The sequence below is a fragment of the Bubalus bubalis genome, chromosome X (genome assembly GCF_019923935.1).
Source record: "Bubalus bubalis isolate 160015118507 breed Murrah chromosome X, NDDB_SH_1, whole genome shotgun sequence".
NCBI lineage: Eukaryota > Metazoa > Chordata > Mammalia > Artiodactyla > Bovidae > Bubalus > Bubalus bubalis.
This window is the reverse complement of record NC_059181.1, coordinates 6,551,713-6,570,674: the sequence shown is the minus strand read 5'-3', so window position 1 is coordinate 6,570,674 and position 18,962 is coordinate 6,551,713. Positions and strand designations below refer to the sequence as shown.

At 45.6% G+C, this 18,962-nt stretch overlaps 1 protein-coding gene across 7 annotated transcripts in view; it reads right to left on the bottom strand.

Annotated features, from left to right (window-relative positions):
- The window catches only part of TBL1X (transducin beta like 1 X-linked), a 247,752-nt gene that overhangs the window by 100,111 nt on the left and 128,679 nt on the right, over nt 1-18,962 (bottom strand). For 5 of the 7 annotated variants that reach the window (XM_025275792.3, XM_044936984.2, XM_044936981.2 and 2 more), the window contains exon 3: nt 17,618-17,771. The exons of the other annotated variants lie outside the window; for them this stretch is intronic. The gene's annotated coding sequence lies outside the window, so the exon portion shown is untranslated. The remainder of the gene's footprint in view (nt 1-17,617; nt 17,772-18,962) is intronic. 7 annotated transcript variants of the gene reach the window in all.

Sequence of the window (18,962 nt, the reverse complement as noted above, 5' to 3'; positions counted from 1 at the left end):
GTAAGCTACCAGATCCAATGCTATCCCTATCAATAACCAATGGTATTTTCCACCGAAGGAGAACAAAAAATTTCACAGTGTGTATGGAACTCAAAAGACCCTGAATAACCAGAATAATCTTGAGAAAGGAAAAGGGAGCTAGGGAAATCAACCTTCCTAACTTTAGACTTTACAGTCTGAAAATAGATAGCTACAGTCATCAAGATAGTATGGTACTGGCAGAAAAACAAAAATGTAGACCAATGGAATAAGACAGAACGCCCAGAGATAAACCAAAGCACCTATGGGCACCCTATATTTGAAAAAGGAGGCAAGAATACAGAAGGGAGAAAACACAGCCTCTTCAAAAGTTGGTGCTGGGAAAACTGGACAGCTACCTGGGAAAGAATGCAACTAGAACACTTCCTAACACCAAACACACAAGAAAACTCAAAATGGATTAAAGACCTAAATGTAAGACCAGAAACTGAAAAACCCTTAGAGGAAAACATAGGCAGAACACTCGATGACATAAATCATAGCAAGGTCCTCTATGACGCACCCTCTAGAGTAATGGAAATAAAAGCAAAAATAGACAAATGGGACCTGATCAAACTTAAAAGCTTTTGTACAGCAAAGTAAACAATCAACAAGGTGAAAAGTGAGCCCTCAGAATGGGAGAAAATGATAGCAAATGAAACAACTGACAAAGGATTAATATTCAAAATATACAAGCAGCTCATGCGGCTCAATACCAGAAAAACAAACCGATCAAAAAGTGGGCAGAAGACCCACCTATCTCCAAAAAAGAAATACAGGTGGCTCATAAACACATGAAAAGATGCACAACACAAATCATTAGAGAAATGCAAGTCAAAGCTACAATGAGATGCGACCGGACACTGGTCAGAATGGCCACCGTCAAAAAACCTACAAATGATAAATGCTGGAGGCAGCGTGGAGAAAAGGGGACCCTCCTGCACTGTTGGTGGAAATGCAAACTGATACAGTCACTATGGAGAACGGTGTGGAGAATCCTTAAAAACAGAGAAATAAAACTACCATCTGAGTAGTTTACCCTGAGAAAACGGGAACCTATACCCTGAGAAAACGGGAACTGAAAGAGACACACGCACCCCAGTGTCCACTGCAGCACTGTTCACAAAAGCCAGGACGTGGACGCAACCTGGATGCCCATCAGCAGATGAATGCATAAAGAAGCTGTGGTACATATACACAACGCAATATTACTCAGCTATGAAAAAGAACGCATTCGAGTCAGTTCTAACGAGGTGGATGAACCTGGAGCCTATTATACAGAGTGAAGTGAGAAAGAGACAAACACTATGTATTAACGCATATATACGGAATCCAGAAAGATAGGGCTGATGAACCTATTTGAAGGGCAGCAACGGAGACGCAGATGCAGAGAACAGACTTGTCGGCACCAGGGAAGGGGAAGGACCGAAAATTGGAGAGAGTAGCATTGAAACATATACAGTACCGCATGTAGAATTAAAAGCGGCAGTGGGAATTTGCTGTATGACGCAGGGAGGTCAAATCCACCTAGACAGGGTGTGAGGTGAGAGGTAGGTTCAACACGGAAGGGCTCACACACATACCTGTGGCTCATTCATGCTGGTGTCTTGCAAAAAACCAACACAATATTGCAAAGTGATTATCCTCCAATTAAAAATAATTTTTTAAAAAAGAGAGAGAGAGGGAAAAAAAAAGGCCCATGTTAAAAAAAACAAAGAAAAACCAAATACGATTACTTAAGACCCAAACTCCAGTGAAGATGGCACTTTCCTCCTTCATGACTCAGGGGTAGCTTTCAGGTCTCACTGGGCTTTTATACTAAGTGGTAACGACAAGCAGAAAGCGTGTGTGGAGTTGCCTGGAATCATATCCTTCTAAATGCATAGTTGAATGAGCAGATGGCGTGACACGTCCACATCACCTACATACAAGGGTATATCCTCGGCATTACGTGAGACAGACAATTGGGCAAGTCGTGCCCCCAACACACACACACACACATATGTAATTACCAGCGTCTGCTCTTTGCTGGCTGGAGAAGGCAATGGCACCCCACTCCAGTACTCTTGCCTGGAAAATCCCATGGGTGGAGGAGCCTGGAAGGCTGCAGTCCATGGGGTCGCTGAGGGTCGGACAGGACTGAGCAACTTCACTTTCACTTTTCACTTTCATGCACTGGAGAAGGAAACGGCAACCCACTCCAGTGTTCTTGCCTGGAGAATCCCAGGGACGGGGGAGCCTGGTGGGCTACCGTCTATGGGGTCGTACAGAGTCAGACACAACTGAAGCGACTTAGCAGCAGCAGCAGCTCTTCACTGGCAGGGCTAACAGATAAAAAGATGAACGGCAAAAGGATCTTGTAAAGGATTCAGCCACTCCCAGGGGCTGAGCCTGCTGCCACCAGCCGGGTACAGATTTCCACGAGCACAGCTCAGGAAAGGGACGCCAGCCGGTCCAGGCTGTTGACAGGTCCTTACCCGTGCTCTGCACCTCCTCTACAGAAGAACCTTAAAGCGGCATGCCCGATGCACAGGGATGGATGAACACAGCTGGCAAGGTAGTGTTCACAACCATCCGGGTCTTTCCTCCCAGTACCTTTGGATATGCCCGCTCCCAAAGCCAGTCCAGCTTTGCTCAGCTGCACCTGCTGCTTGTAATGACACACACTCCTGAGATATTTCACTTGAGAAAATATGAGTGCACACAGCAGCCGCTGACCGGAGTTTTGCTAAAGCAGAGTTGATGCTCTGCAGACAGGGTAAATGGCAATCATTTTAACAGAGGCCGTGGAATCTCATGTGGGAAAGACAACCACAAGGGGCTTCCCTGAGGGCCCAGCTGGTAAAGAATCTGCCTGCAAGGCAGGAGACCCCGGTTCAATCCCTGGGTTGGGAAGATCCCCTGGAGAAGGGAAAAGCTATGCACTCAAGTATTCCTGGGCTTCCCTGAGGGCTCAGCTGGTAAAGAATCTGCCCACAATGGGAGACCTGGGTTTGATCCCCAGGTTGGGAAGATCCCCTGGAGAAGGGAAAGGCTACCCACTCCAGTACTCTGGCCTGGAGAATTCCATGGACTGTATAGGCCATGGGGCTGCAAAGAGTCAGACACAACTGAGCAGCTTTCACTTTCAAGACAACCAAGACTGAAACGCAGGAAGACCTTATGGTCCTTGCCCCTCACGTCCCCCACCTCCTTTTTTGTCTGTGGAAAAATGTTAGCCAAAGAATAAGTTTAATGAGAGGAGTGAGAAAATGCAGAAACATAGGAAAACAGTCAAAGGAGACTAACTATAAACTATTAACAATTTAGCCACTAAGAATTGATGCCTTCAAATTGTGGTCCAGGAAAAGGGTTTTGACAGTCCCTTGGACAGCAAGATAAAAGCAGTCAATCCTAAGGGAAATCAACCCTGAATATTCCTTGGAATGAATCGAGCTCCAATATTTTGGCCACCTGATGAGAAGAGCCAACTCATTTGAAAAGACCCTGATGCTGGGAAAGATTGAAGGCGGCAGGAGAAGGGGACGACAGAGGATGAGATGGTTGGATGGCATCACCAACTTGATGGACATGAGTTTGAGTGAGCTCCAGGAGTTGGTGATGGACAGGGAGGCCTGGCGTGCTGCAGTCCATGGGGTCACAAAGAGTCAGACGTGACTTAGCAACCGAACTGAACTGAACTGAATGTGCACAAATCAAAGAACTCATTTGTGCTTCCAAATGCCAGGAGTTTATGACATCTAACAGTGATTACACACACTTTCTGGAGTCCTGAGAAAGCCCAGAGTTAAATGGCTATAACTTTACAATATGAAATTAATGTAGCAAAATCACCACAATATTCCAGAGACCGCTAGTATTCTAAAGCCCCTTCGTAAGAGGTAGTATCTGAATGCTGACTCTATAACACAGAAAAATTAAGAATATGTACAACTAGCTTCCTGGGCTCCCCTGGTGGCTCAGATGGTAAAGAATCTGCCTGCAGTGTGAGAGACCCGGGTTCGATTCCTAGGTCAGTAAGATCCCCGAGAAAAGGGAATGGCAACCCACTCCAGTATTCTTGCCTGGAGAATTCCATGGACAGAGGAGCCTGGTGGGGTACAGTCCACGCGGTACGGAGCAACTAACCCTTTCACTTTTTCACAACTGGTTTCTTAACATTAGAAGGATACACAATGGAATTGGAACTAAATTCATATTGAAATGAGTACATTCTGCACTTTGTTGAATGCATTAGCTCATACAAAATCATTTATGACAGTTTTTTTTTTTAAAGCAGCTATCTGTGAAGTGAGATATATAACCACGAAATACGATAAAATTTTTAAAAAAGGATACATCCTGCTGATCCTTTTAATCTAATCCCTCACCGTATCTCCACTTCTGCCTTCATTGGCTTAAATTTATCTCCCCAGGAGATGGTTAAGTCAAAGCCTTCTGGGCCTCAAAAGGAATGGTTTGTTGGTTGCTTGCTTGGGCTCCAGGGTACGCTTGTGGGCATTGCCATGGAAGAACCTACTTCATCATGTTACTCTACGTCTGTGTTGCCATTGCTGCAAATCATTTCATCAGTACTATCTTTGTAGATTCCATATATATATATGTGATGTGTGTGCTTAGTCACTCAGTCACTTTGAGACCCCATGGATTAGACAGTCCGTGGAATTCTCCAGGTCAGAATACTGGAGTGGATAGCTGCCGGGAGCCGGCATATTGCATATTGAGTGAGGATCTGTAATAGCTCAACTGGAATTCTATCACTGCCGGGAGCCAGCGTGAGGCACTCCGCCCATGACAAAGGTCATGAGGAAGGAGGCTCGGCATACGCAAAGGCGGGATCGAGCCTCAGGAGTCCCCCTGGAAATTCTCGAGCATCTACCCCCAAAACCAGAGTCTGCCTACTTTCTGCTTTGTGCTTTCACCTACACCTCTGACTTTACAGGGGGCTGTCCCCCACTACCTCTCTCTGAAAAAAAGAGTTAGCTTACAGCTCCAGTTAATAATTCCTGGGTGTGACAGTGTTTAACCTACAAACTCCTTTGGAAATCCTCTAGCCTGCCTGAATGGGTTTTTCCGGCCACATGTGATTGTTCAGAGCCTCCCAACTGTGAGAGGCAGGAGATGTTCTAAACTGCCTAAACACAGATTCCTTTGAATAGTTAAAAGATTGATTAGAAATTGTATTGGTGAAGGGTTTTTCACTTGTTGGGCCAATGTTTGCTGCTAAGTCTCCATACTCCTTACCTACTGTGTCCTTGGCAGTGTACTGATTGATATAATGGGTGTATAGAAATGTAAAATGCAGCTTTGTCTAATGCTTTTTGGAAGGCTGGTGCCTGACTTTGGAATAATCACCTTTAGAGAAAAATAAGTTTCTTAAAATGTTAACAGGCCTCCAGGCAAGAAGATGATGTCAATCACCTGAACTTTTGCATATGATAAGTTTGAAAGCCTGGCTTCGATTAGGACCAGGAACTGCTGTCCTTGCATGACTCCACCCCTTCCCCCATTATCCTCTATGCACAACTTTAGGTATAAAAACTACTTTGGAAAATAAAGTGCGGGCCTTGTTCACTGAAACTTGGTCTCCCCATGTCACTCTCTCTCCCAAATTCCAGCTGAGTGTCCATCTGGAGCGCGGATGTCCTCTGCGACCATTTATTTGCCTGGGCTTCTAAGACCCACTCGAGAAGGTGTCTAAGGTGGGGCACCTTCCGCTATTCGAGAGGGCGCCTGCGGCCTCCATGGTCAGAGCTAACCTGGTGTCACGGGTTATATTGATTTTCCGCGTAAACCAAGCCACTCAGCTTCTTTTCTCCACTAAATTTTCCTACTGAGCTATCCTTATTTCAGCCGCTTTTCTCCACTGAATTTCCTCACTGAGCTATCCTTATTCTATTAACTCTTTGTATCCTTAATTAAAGTGTAATTAAGCAGTTGTTCCCTGACCCTCGCCTAGCCGTCTCTCCTTCGAATACCCTGGATCAGCCGGGGCTGGTCCCCGGCAGATAGCCTTTCCCTCCTCCAGGGGATCTTCCCAACCCAGGGATTGAACCCAGGTCTCCCACATTGCAGGCGGATTCTTTACCAGCTAAGCCACCAGGGAAGCCCCAAGAATCCTGGAGTGGGTAGCCTATCCCTTCTCCAGGAGGTCTTCCAGTCCCAGGAACTGAACCGGAGTCTCCCACATTGCAGGCAGATTCTTTACCAGCTGAGCCACCAGGGAAGCCCCAAGAATCCTGGAGTGGGTAGCCTATCCCTTCTCCAGGAGGTCTTCCAGACCCAGGAATTGAACTGGGGTCTCCCACATTGTAGGCAGATTTTTTACCAGCTGAGCTACAAGGGAAGCCCAAGAATCCTGGAGAGGGTAGCCTATCCCTTCTCCAGGAGGTCTTCCAGACCCAGGAATTGAACCGGGGTCTCCCGCATTGCAGGCGGATTCTTTACCAACTGAACCACCAGGGAAGCCATTAATATACAATATTTGTTTTCCTCCTTCTGACTTACTTCACCCTGCATTTTGACTTGCCACCTTGAAAGTGTATGATTTATTATAAGATTATGTCTGTTCAAATATATTTATAAAAGGTTTTTCATTTTAAATGATCAGTTGTGTTTGCCATAGGGATTTGAATTTATCCTCAAGATTTAAGTCCCTATGATGTAACTAATCCAGCTCTAATTCACTCAATATATATAGAATGACTTTGCAACTACTATTCAAATTAAAGTACTAGCCGATCTAACATAGCCTCCTTGTAAAATATATTTACAATAAAAAAAAGCTGCAAGGGATTAACCTGAAAACATTTAAAAAAAAGAACTTACATTAGTACCCTCTGATGGTTTCTTTCATTTTGGAAGCCCCTCCAAAATGCAAGAGCTAAGATCCTCCCATCTGTCTGCACTGACCTACCAATTGTGGTAGTTCTCACTGGGGGCGATATTGCCAAGCACTCAGGGTGGGGGACATCCGCCAATATGTGGAGACATGTTTGGCTGCTTCAACTGTTAGGAGAGAGTTCCTGTACACTACTGCATAGAGACCCAGGATGCTGTTCCACACCCCGCAATGCAGAGAACAGCTCCTACCATCAAAAATTGGTGTCACTGTTCGGTTGCCCAGTCATGTCCAAGAGCCGGACCGTAAACAAGGCAGAGCACCAAAGAACTGATGCCTGAGAACTGTGGTGCTGGAGAAGACTCCTGAGAGTCTGCCCCCAAAACCCAGCTCAGTTCAGTTGCTCAGCCGTGTCCGACTCTGCAACTCCATGGACCACAGCACGCCAGGATTCCTTGTCCATTAACAACTCCCGGAGTTTACTCAAACTCATGTTCATAGAATCAGTGATGCCATCCAACCATCTCATCCTCTGTCGTCCCCTCTCCTCCCACCTTCAATCGTTCCCAGCATCAGCGTCTTTTCCAGTGAGTCAGTTCTTCGCATGAGGTGGCCAGAGGATTGGAGTTTCAGCTTCAGCATCAGTCCTTTCAACGAACACCCAGGACTGATCTCCTTTAGGATGGACTGTGTTGGATCTCCTTGCAGTCCAAGGGACTCTGAATAGTCTTCTCCAACTCCAAATGTCAAAAGCGCCAAGGTTCGGAAACCCATTCTATCCCCTTATATACACGGGGAATTTCTCTCTTTTTCCTGGAGCCAGTTTTCACAGTCTATACCAGTTGTACCTTTTTTCCCCCACCCCGTTGTTCCTAAATTGTCCATGAGACACTTTCATTTTTGTAAGAACCCAGTCTTGCTTCTGTCTTTCCAGCATTCAAAGACTCTTCACGTTGTAATGGACAGCTGCTGGGAATAAGTTGTCATGAACTGGCAATCCAGACACCTTTGACACCTTTTTTTTTTTTTTTTAAATATTTATTTTTATTCTTGCTTATTTGCTTGCACCAAGTCTCAGGGTACATGGGGTCTTTTGTTGCAGCTCATGAGAACTTTCACTGTGGCATCTGAATTCAGTGGTGGCATGTGGTACCTAGCTCCCTCACCAGGGATCGAACCCGGGTCCCCCTGCATTGGGAGCAGTGACTCTCAGCCACTGGACCACCAGGGATATCAACATACCTCTCTTTGGAAGCTACTACCTCACAAAGATAACTCTCCTTCAGTCTCCACAGATTAATTTTCAATGGGAAACTTCTACCTTCTCCCCAAACTTAACAGACTTAAAAACACTGGAGATAACGCCACTCAACTTGACGAATTCTAGGTCAGATAATCCCACCATCAACACACCATCTTTTACTCCAAACATTTAGAGCATCAGCTTCATCGAAATGGGGAAAAAACAAAACAAAACAGCAGGCCAAAAGTGAAGGATGCTCTGAAGCTTCTAGAAGGCAACGAAGCTAACCTTCTGCTCCAGGGAGAAGACATTCTGTACGTGGTCCTGTTTTGACCAGAGAACCCAGGCCTATGATCAGGGCAAGGCTTTGTGGAAAGGATGGAGGGGGCAGGCGAGAAACGGAAGACCACGGTGACCATTCGGACATCAACAGGCTAAGAATTCACAAGGCATCTATTTCAAATGCCGCAGACCAGCCGTCATGAACACTGTTTGATCAGTGTCTACCACGAAAAGCTGTACCTCTCAGATATCACAAATCCAGCCTATTCAGTCCCAGGTCGGTCAAATAATAATAATAAAAAAAATACGGTGTCTTGTAGCTGTCTGTGCTGTCTTCACCTCCATCGCATTATTCCTACCGGATTTTAAAGCTCAATGAGTCAAAATGGGGTCACACAGATGAAGTCCACATTTAAGCACTCGTGATAAATGGGTCTGCTCCTCCGTCCACACAAGGGAGGTCAAAGTCCGCCCTAAATGCAAGGAAGTCCATCATCACACACGGGGGGCCTCACACAACTAGGTCTCTCTGCATTTATCTCTTCTTAATTTCTATACGGCACAAGCCTCCATTCAACAATACGATTTTCACGGAACGGAAAATTCACGGTGTCAGGTCAAGAGGAGCGTTGAGAACCGATATGCTGGATAAAAATAATTATAATGATCTACCAAGCGCCCTGGAAAGCAAAACAGCATGATAGGCCCAGTAATACATAAATGTGTTCCATCTGCATACATTGTAATAACACGACCACTGTAAGAAAATACAGTGTGAATTTTCCTCACTACCTCAGTGTCTGTGATTAAAACAACATCAGGGGCTTCTTATTAATCAGTTCAATTTTCCTCTGAACCACCATCCACTCCCTTCAGCCTGCACCACCAAAAATTTCTCATTAGCTTAAAAGAGACCGTGCTCAGGGAAAATCATTGTGTGTGCTAATGTCTACCAAACAAAAACAAAAACAAAAAAAAACCCAGGAGGAATCAATTTTTCCTTACAAACTTTCTAACTGGCAAAGGTCCACTCAAGAGTGCAGTGGTTTTCTGATTTTTTTTCCCCCAAGTACTATTATATTAATATAAAGGGACATAATAGTTTACATATTTGTTGAAAACACAGAAAGAAGTTAAATGAACTTTCCTTTTCTATTTACATGGCTGAAAAATTATGAACAAATAATCCAAACACACCATATTTTAAAATATTTAAAAATATTCAATGAACAGTCAACATTTCTACTTTATTTCTTTTCAGTGGGTGGGGATGTGTGCATGATTGTTAGAATCTGCTCTCTAGTAAGCAACCCACTCCAGTACTCTTGCCTGGAAAATTCCATGGACGGAGGAGCCTGGTAGGCTGCAGTCCATGGGGTCGCATAGAGTCGGACACGACTGAGCGACTTCACTTTCACTTTTCACTTTTCGTGCATTGGAGAAGGAAATGGCAACCCACTGCAGTGTTCTTGCCTGGAGAATCCCAGGGATGGGGGAGCCTGGTGGGCTGCCGTCTATGGGGTCACATAGAGTCAGACACGACTGAAGTGACTCAGCAGCAGCAGCAGCAGCAGTATTCTTGCCTGGGAAATAGCAGACAGAGGAGCCTGGTGGGCTACAATCCATGGGGTCGCAAAAAAGAGTCAGACACGACTAAATAACAACACCCAATGTGTCATACCCAACACATACTTTTATTCACCAGAATGTACGTGTTCTGTCTAATTTGTTCACTGTTAGATTCTCTGCATCTAGAAGAATTCCTGAGACAGGTGGCAGGTGCTGTAGAAACATTTATTTACTGGTGAGGTGAACGTGTTCAATCTGAGAGATGGAATGAACGCAAATGACCCAAGAGCATACAAGTTCGTCAAGAACTTCATGTGCAAATATTCTGCAAAGTGCTGCGTGGTGCGGAAGGACCGTGGAGACAGACGCCTAAGCCCCTTCCTGTACAAGAAGCCTGTGCTACAAACCACACAGGCTTTGCGTAAAAAGATAACTCCCAACAAACAGCACATTAGACTAACTCTGACCGAGGAAGGAGGAAGGCAACAAAGGCATGCCCTTTCATCTTTATTACTTCATGCAACCACTATTAACTCCCCTGAGATCATATTCCCCCTTGGTGCACAAAGAAAGAGGTTCCTGGTCACCTGGCTGAAACTCAGAGTAAGTGGTGGGCAAGAAAGGAAACACAGCTGAGCAGAAGACGGAACCCAGAAGCTCTCTGCAGGAACCGTTGCTGCACCATACACCCCCATCCTCGTCCCACAGTCTAGAATTCTGCATTGAACGCGTGGTTGTTTTAGCAACACCTTGTTCCCACTAGAGTGAGGACAAGGTCGAAGGTAGACTCTGCTAGACTACCATTATCCACTTCCATCCCTCACCCTTTGAGAACAGGAGACCTGGATTCTGTGTGGGCACATGGTCACACCCCTCTCAAAAGGACAAGCTTTCCCCGTAACCCAGTTCTGGCCAACGGCTACGAGCAGAAGTCAAATATGAAATCTCTAGTCTGTGCTCTTAAAGGCAATGAAATCCCCCTCCTCACTCCTACTCAGGGACGTGATTGTGAGGGCAGGAGCTGGGGCAGCCATTTCAGACACAGAGGAGGACAGAACTTTGGGGCTCCCACTGTGAGGCAGTGCTTTATGGAACGAGAGGTCCACCACCCCACTTCCAAAGCTACAGAAAGTTACATCTCAGCTGACGTAAATGACTCACCCCGTCACTGCCAAATTACCTTGCAGAAAGGTTAGAAGCTGCTTCCTGGCCTCTTATAACAACAGAGACATTCATCAACAGGGAAGAGGAAGTGAAGAAATTAAAAACTACAGCTACTAATGATTTCCCGGTCAGAAACCTAAGACTTCACGGTGTGTTTTGGAACCAGTGTTAATTCATGGGCACCCTAGGGTGTTTTACCACATAAACAAAGCCTGAAGAAAATCCCTTTCATCAGAGGAGGCATCAGTTAGAGGCAGCCCTGAGCTCATGACTTTCTGGCTCTGAACCTGTATGAGTTTCAAAGCGTGTGCACATGGGGACCCCTGAACTTATAGGCTGCCAGGCTCTTCTGTCTGTGGGATTCTCCAAGAATGCAAGAATACTGGAGCAGCTTGCCAGATCCTTTTCCAAGGATCTTCCCGAGCCAGGGATCGAACTGGCATTTCCTGCAACGGCAGGTGGGTTCTTTATCACTAGCATCACCTGGGAAGCCCAATTCAACCTCTGAGACCTTTTTTTAAGTGCACAGCGGGAAGAACCAACCACCTTTATCTCACGGGGGATGCCAAGGGGTCAGAAAAACAGTGTAGACTGAGGACCTCATTCCCTTCCACGTCAGCACCGCCTTTTGTGGCCAAGAACCCATACATCCGGCAGAGGTAAGGGGAGGTGGCCACGCATGAACACGGCTCACAGCGAGGCAAACAAATCCTCATGCTGACTCACCTGGGTATACAGAACGCTTTAGTAAGGCCGACAGTGAAAGCAGGGCCCGTGTTAAGACGCGGATGTCACAACCAACCCACCACCTGTGATCTCAGGCACTGCTTCTTTCCTTTGTGGTGTGAGAGCTCTGATGGGAGATGTGAATGGTCCAACAGAAATGCGACGTGGATGGTCCAACAGAAATGCGACGTGGATGGGCCAACGGAAATGCGACGTGGATGGGCCAACAGAAATGTGATGCGGATGGTCCAACAGAAATGCAATGTGGATGGTCCAACGGAAATGCGATGTGGATGGTCCAATGGAAATGCAATGTGGATGGTCCAACGGAAATGCGAGGTGAGCTTACGTCTAATTAAAGAATGTTTAATGTGGATGGTCCAACAGAAATGCGATGTGGATAGTCCAACAAAAATGCGATGTGGATGGTCCAACAGAAATGCGATGTGGATGGTCCAACGGAAACGCGAGGTGAGCTTACATCTAATTAAAGAATGTTTAAACACAAACTAATTTTCACAACATATTTAAACTTAACCCAGCATATCCCGAATAGCATCATTTCAACTGTAGTTCACACTGGTTTTTTAAAAAATTATTAAGATCTTCGACATTCCTTTTACCTACAAAATCTCTAAAATTCCCCAAGTCTATGTATTTTCCACTTGCGCCACATCTTAATTAGGAAACGGAATTTTCAAAGGAAATAGACCACTGCTATTAGAGTTCAGAAGGTGTATTCCGTACACTGAAAACACAGATACACATACCCATGTGACTCGCAACATAAAACTTATGGAGCAGCTGAACCAAGGATCGAAATTTAAATCAATAAAGAAATAAAATGTCTAAATCTGATCCTCAGTAACCCTAGCTATATTTGAGGGTGCTCCTTGGGTCTACAAGGCTTGTGGCCCCTATATGGGCTGGTGCAGGTCAGCATGGCTGCTAAGAAGCCTGCAGCAGCGAAAATTCGATGATTGTGGTCTGCAGGACAGAAGGACCTGGGGACATTCCAGGCCATACGATTCCTCTGTAATTGGTCCACATGCAAATTCTTAAATTATGCACCCATAGCATTTTTTTTTCCCCTCGACAAATTTCAAATAGATTAAAAAGAAAACCGAACAAGCCACCCAACTTTTAAACTTTCTCAAAATAGTGTAACTTCCTGCTAGAAAATTAGTTTTCATAATGCACATTTATTTTCATATTTTTACATAGACACTGGAATTTGGGGGCTCAGACTGGACTGACCAAGGCAACGAGTCCAAAGAAAGAAGTGCTGTAGGTTTAAATTCCACGCTGGATTTTGCAGACTTAGTACAGAAATGGAAAGAACATAAGATATATCTTGGATGATTTTTTAAATATGGGTAACTTGTCGACATGATACTATTTTGGATAGTGAGTTGATTACATTAATACATATGTTGCAAATAATGGGCTTCCCTGATGGCTCAACCGGTTAGATTTGCCTGCAATGCAAGAGACCTGGGTTTGATCCCTGGTCTGGAAAGATCCCCTGGAGAATGGAATGGCAACCCACTCCAGTATTCTTGCCTGGACAATCCCATGGACAGAGAAGTCTGGCAGGCTACAGTCCACAGTGTCCCAAAGAGTTGGGACATGACTGACTGATTTTTTTTTTTCAATGTTGCAAATAATATTAATCGAGCATATATTTTGGAGAAGGAAATAGCAACCCACTCCAGTATTCTTGCCTGGAGAATCCCAGGGACAGAGAAGCCTGGTGGACTGCCGTCTAGGGGGTCGCACAGAGTCAGACATGACTGAAGTGACTTAGCAGCAGCAGCATATATTTAGATATATATTGCAAAAATAATTAATGATTTTTTACTTCTCTACTGTGGCTACTAGAAAACCTTGTATTTAAATTTATGGTTTGCATTCTACTTCTATTTGGAAAGTGCAAAAACCCAGACAGTTTCTATGGTGCCTGCAGGCTCTAAAATGTGTTGCTAATAGTCAGCTAGATGAAACCATAGCATTTTTCCAAGGCTTCTTTTGTGTCCACTGCAAAATTTTAATTAGATGCCCATTGCATCATTTTTTTATTCCGTGACCAATTCAAGACAGATTAATAATCACATATTGTTCTAAATGCAGACCACCTTTCTCTAGTAAAAAAAAAAAAAAACAATTTTCAGTTTGAGGATTTTTTAATATAGGGACTTATCACAAGTTCTGTTAAGACGCCTGAAAGGGTTGTGGGTCTCAAAAAAGCCACGGTCATTGGCAGGTTGCTCGCTTTGTGGGCAAACACTGACCTCTCACCTGGGTGTGTATTGTTACACCTTCCAGTTTCAGAGCCACTTGGCCCAGCAGACAGCAAGGTGCGCTGTGAACTCCAGGGCTCACTGCAGAGCACTGGGTGTGGACCGCGTCTGGCTGAGCCTGTCCCGTCTATAACCTGGGGGGTGACGTCACCAGAGCCGCACCCCTCTTCCTAGCAGGTTGCCATGGGAGCCAAGGGTGATGATGCTACAATGGACTCTATACCACAGTCAACAGTACAGCTCAAATTTCAGTGCGACCGTGTTTAAGATGGGCTTCCCTGATGGCTCAGCGGGTAAAGAATCCGCCTGCAAACGCAGGAGACACAGGAGATGCGGGTTCAATTCCCTGGATCGGGACCAGGAGATGGCAACCCACTCCAGTATTCTTGCCTGGAGAATCCCATGGGCAGAGGAGCCTGGCGGGCTACAATCCAAAGGGTTGCAAAGAGTCAGACATGACTGAGCTGGCACACATTCTGTTTAAGATAGGGTGCTGCTGAACAGATATTTTAGCCAGGACTACAGACAGTTTTTCTTGCCGTTATTGTTATATTAAACCTCCTGTTAGACAAGGTTTCCTGCCCCTTACACTGTCGGCTATCATTTTTAAAGTTTAATTAAGCCTCGCCTACTCAAAGCACTGGAGAACCCACAGCTAGAGATGCTTAGGTTCCCAGCACAGGGAGCTGTGTGCATCTCATCAATGAGGACAAACTGAACATTCGAAGGCCTCCTTTTGCAAGAGGCCCTTTATTGTCACTTTGAGGTCTACTTTGAACTAACAATAAAAAAAAAAAAAATACACCATTCAGAGATGGATTGGTTGAGTTGCCTAGCCACTGAGTTGTTTTCTAGCCACTGAGTCTCCTGAGTCGTGTTCCACTCTTTTGCAACCTCAAAAGACTGTAGCCCACCAGACTCCTCTGTCCACGGGATTCTCCAGGCAAGAACACTAGAGGGAGTTTCCATTTCTTTCTCCAGGGGTATCTTCCTGACCCAGAGATCAAAGCCGAGTCTCCTGCATTGGCAGCCGAATCTCCTGCATTGGCAGGCCGATCCTTTACTGCTGAGCCACCAGGCAAGCCCAGGTTGGGGTTAAGGAGAAGGAGTTTATTTTGCAACAATGGTACGATAGTATAGGAGAGCTTTCTACTTTTACTACTTGGGCAGAGGGAATATGGCTTCCGTTTGCCCACAGTTGGAACTGGTACCCTGCACCTATCTGTGTTACCCACACGCCCTGGGAAACGGAGTTCAAACTGAGCATCTCTCACCTTGAGTCACCGTGGGGAAAGGAACCTGGGAGTGAGTCCTCTCCCCATTCCTCATTTCTGTGTGTAATCGCAGAGTGTAGAAACAAGGAAACTCCTAGTGTGTAGCAGTAACATACTGAGAGGAAAAAGAACCCTGAGACCTGAGAAGGTGCATGTTACTATAGAAATAAGGCCATTTTTCCACGTATTACCTCATCGATTGAAACTTGGCAGGAAATGATTCATGGCTAGACTCTCACCTATTGAACATAATCTAGAGCAAAAACATTCACACATCATTGAGAAGCGAAAGCCGTTAGGCTACAAGGCGACAAGAATCATATCCCAAAATCATTATTACAACATTTGTTTTTAATAATCTATCGATGAATTTTTTCTTTTTTTTTTTTTGCGGGCACATCAAGAGGCATGCAGGATTTTATAGTACCCTAACCAGGAATCAAACCAGCAACCCCTGCCGTGGAAGTGCCGAATCTTAACCACCTGATCGTCAGGGGAGTCCTTCTACCGATCATTGCTGTATCATCTTTTTCCTCGCCTTTCATTCATTTCCTTTCCCGGTTTGGAAATGGAAAAAAAAAAAAAAAGAAATACTTAAACACTCTAAAAGGAGGAACTGAAATAGATCTTTGCAAAGCTTTCCAAATGTGTGATGTTACACAACAGCGAAAGGAGAGAGAAGTAACAGCAAACGCAGAGACGTCTCACTGATGACTTCAGAGCAACACAGAAAACAAACAATCCCCTCCCTCTCCCTGGTGTGCCGTGAAACAGCACCGTGCTTCAAAGACACAGCAGAGACATTCGATCAGTTCATTTGCACAGCAAAACATATGTTACCCGTACACATTCATCCACACCTAGACACACAGCCTTGGGAAACAAACTTGGGCTAATGACAAGTAGACACGAAGTGCAAGCTGGCCTATTGATAATTATAAATATTTTAAGATCCTTTGCAGGCTAACCCAAGAATCTGCGCTTTTCCTACAGATGTCATTCTGTAAAAACATCGTCTTCTGATAAACACAGTAGGAATCGTGAGATGAGCTGAATCCACGTAGAGCAGTGATATTCAAAGGCATCAATTCTCACCCACGAGCAGTCACAGCGCACATCCCCCCTCCTCCCCGCCAACGGCTTTAAGGAGAGGGGTCAAAGAGTTAATGAGCAAAGAACGTATTTTGGTATAATCTCAGTAATAAGCTCATATGCTGACCCGCCTTCCTGCTTTCTGGACTCAACTCCTGTTTAAGACGCAGCCCCAATATACAGACTCTCAGTCTGGCTCCAGTCGGGAGACTCAACTTCCCGGCAAACGCCAGAAACGGCCCGTGTAGCTGAAACTCTGACAGTGCAGTCTTTATTAAAACAGCTGGCATTCACGTGGAACCCAGAGAGCGTAACCCCAAACAGAACCCGAGCCATTGCTTGCAAAGCAACTTACGTCCAAGCCACAGAAAAAAAAAAAAAAAACAATGCAAAAGACTGGCGAACAGGATGAAATAGTCCACCTCAATTTTTTTTTTAAATCAAAGAAATGCAAAAACAAAACAAAAAAGTGCCCGCGTTCCCGTCTCAGTTGACCACAATGTCCTGAGCTGTCTGAGAGGCGGGGCCCCACCCCCCACCCCAGCCCACCCCACCCTGGGCTCCCTGGCAACAGGGAACAACCGGCACAAACTTTCAAGGAAAGCAATTTGGTAATCGGTCTCAAGAGCCCTACAGCTCCATTCCCAGCTCTCTCTCCTAAAGCAAAAAAAAAAAAAAAAACTGGAAGCAATCTGAAGCTCCGGCAACAAGTGTTAAATCAATTATGGCACACAAACTCGACGGGACGGATGCCTGAAAAATGTTTTCAATGAACGTCGGCGATGATCACAAGGCTCACTCTGTAAGGTTAAGTTGGGAGATCCGGGTCACAAAGCTGAACCTTCCTGACGTTTCATGCACAGGAATACAGGCAGCTGGGAGGAGATGTACCAACAGTCTGATGGGGGAACTGGCGTGGGTGGGCTCAGAGGTGTTTATTTTGTTTCCAGATTCCATTCTTTGTTTTTTTCCCCAAATTTCTCATTCTATGCAGCACGTTGCTTTTAAAAATCAGAAAAGAGGGACCGAAAATCCTGGCCAGCAAAGAGTAATGACTAAATTCCTCATCTGCCAAGGATGAAGAAGATCAATTAAGACAGCGATGTACCTGTTCACCTCTTTCCCAAGAACGTCAACGATGGTTTTCCTCACACGGTGCGGTGTGCCGGCGCGGGGGGGCGGGGCGGAGATTCCTTCTCCTCGGGGGTTCACAGTGATCAGCCTCCTCTGAGTCACCTTGTGAAGTTTTATGATGCCAGAGTCTATAAACACAACATTAAATATTTACGGTTGATATTTGCTGCTTCTAAAAATAACGTGGAGGAGAAGGTCTCTTAACAAGGCCTCCCGTTGACCTTCTCGCTGAAATCACCAAGGCTGCTGATTCTGTAAACGCGCTGACAGCCACCCACAGGCCCTGGAAATCCGTAGGCCAATGTCTCCTTCTTAATCCAGTGGACCCCCCCCAGCCCCGGGGGCCCTTTTCACCTGAGCCAGGTACCCTGGGCCTTCATACCCCAGTGTCGATGGGGCCCCAAACCTGCTTATGCGATGGGGCATCTTACTCCATCGATGAAATGTAACGAAATATTACATAAGCTTATCAGCTAGGAAGACAGTCTTTTCTTCCCCCTACCAAAACTACTTTCGATGCTTTGTTACAGACTAACAGACACGTCATCAGACAAAAATGTACCATGAGGGGCTTCTGGAAGGTCCGGTGGTTAAGACTCGAGTGAGTGTCCACCGCAGGGGTGTGGGTTTGACCTCCTGTCGGGGAAACTCAGATCACACATGCTGTGTGCATGGTACAGAGTGCAGCCCAAAATTAAAAAAAAAAAAAAAAAAGTTATCATGAAAACGCTGGCAGCGTGGACAAGAGTGAAGAGATCTCAGAGAAGGCACTGAACATGCAGATGGATTCTGTGTGGAGATGGTTTCTTTCGGGAACCACTGCGCTTCACAGGACTCAACCCTGGAAACGGCAGAGGGTGCATCACGGGTACAGTTTATTACGGAGACACGACCCCAAACTAGAATTACTGGACCCATATTCCAAGACAAGGCTGAATTACCTTCCATCAAGCAATGAGTGAAGAAACCTGCATTTAAATTTGCTGCTGTTTAGACACTGTCGTATGCCACTCTTTCGCAACCCTGTGGACTATAAAGCCCGCCAGGCTCCCTCTGTTCATGGGATTTTGCAGGCAAGATTACAGCATCGGGGGACTGCCCTGGCGATCCAGTGGTGCAGAATCCATGCTTCCCATGCAGGGGGCATGGGTTCGATCCTTGGTGGGGGAAATAAGATCCCACGAGCCTCATAGTGCAGCCCCCAAAAGTTAAAAAAAAAAAAAAATACTGGAGTGGGTTGCCATTTCCTTCTCCAGGGGATCTTCCCGACCCAGGGATCGAACCAGCATCTCTTGCCTTGGCACGCTGTTTCTTTATCG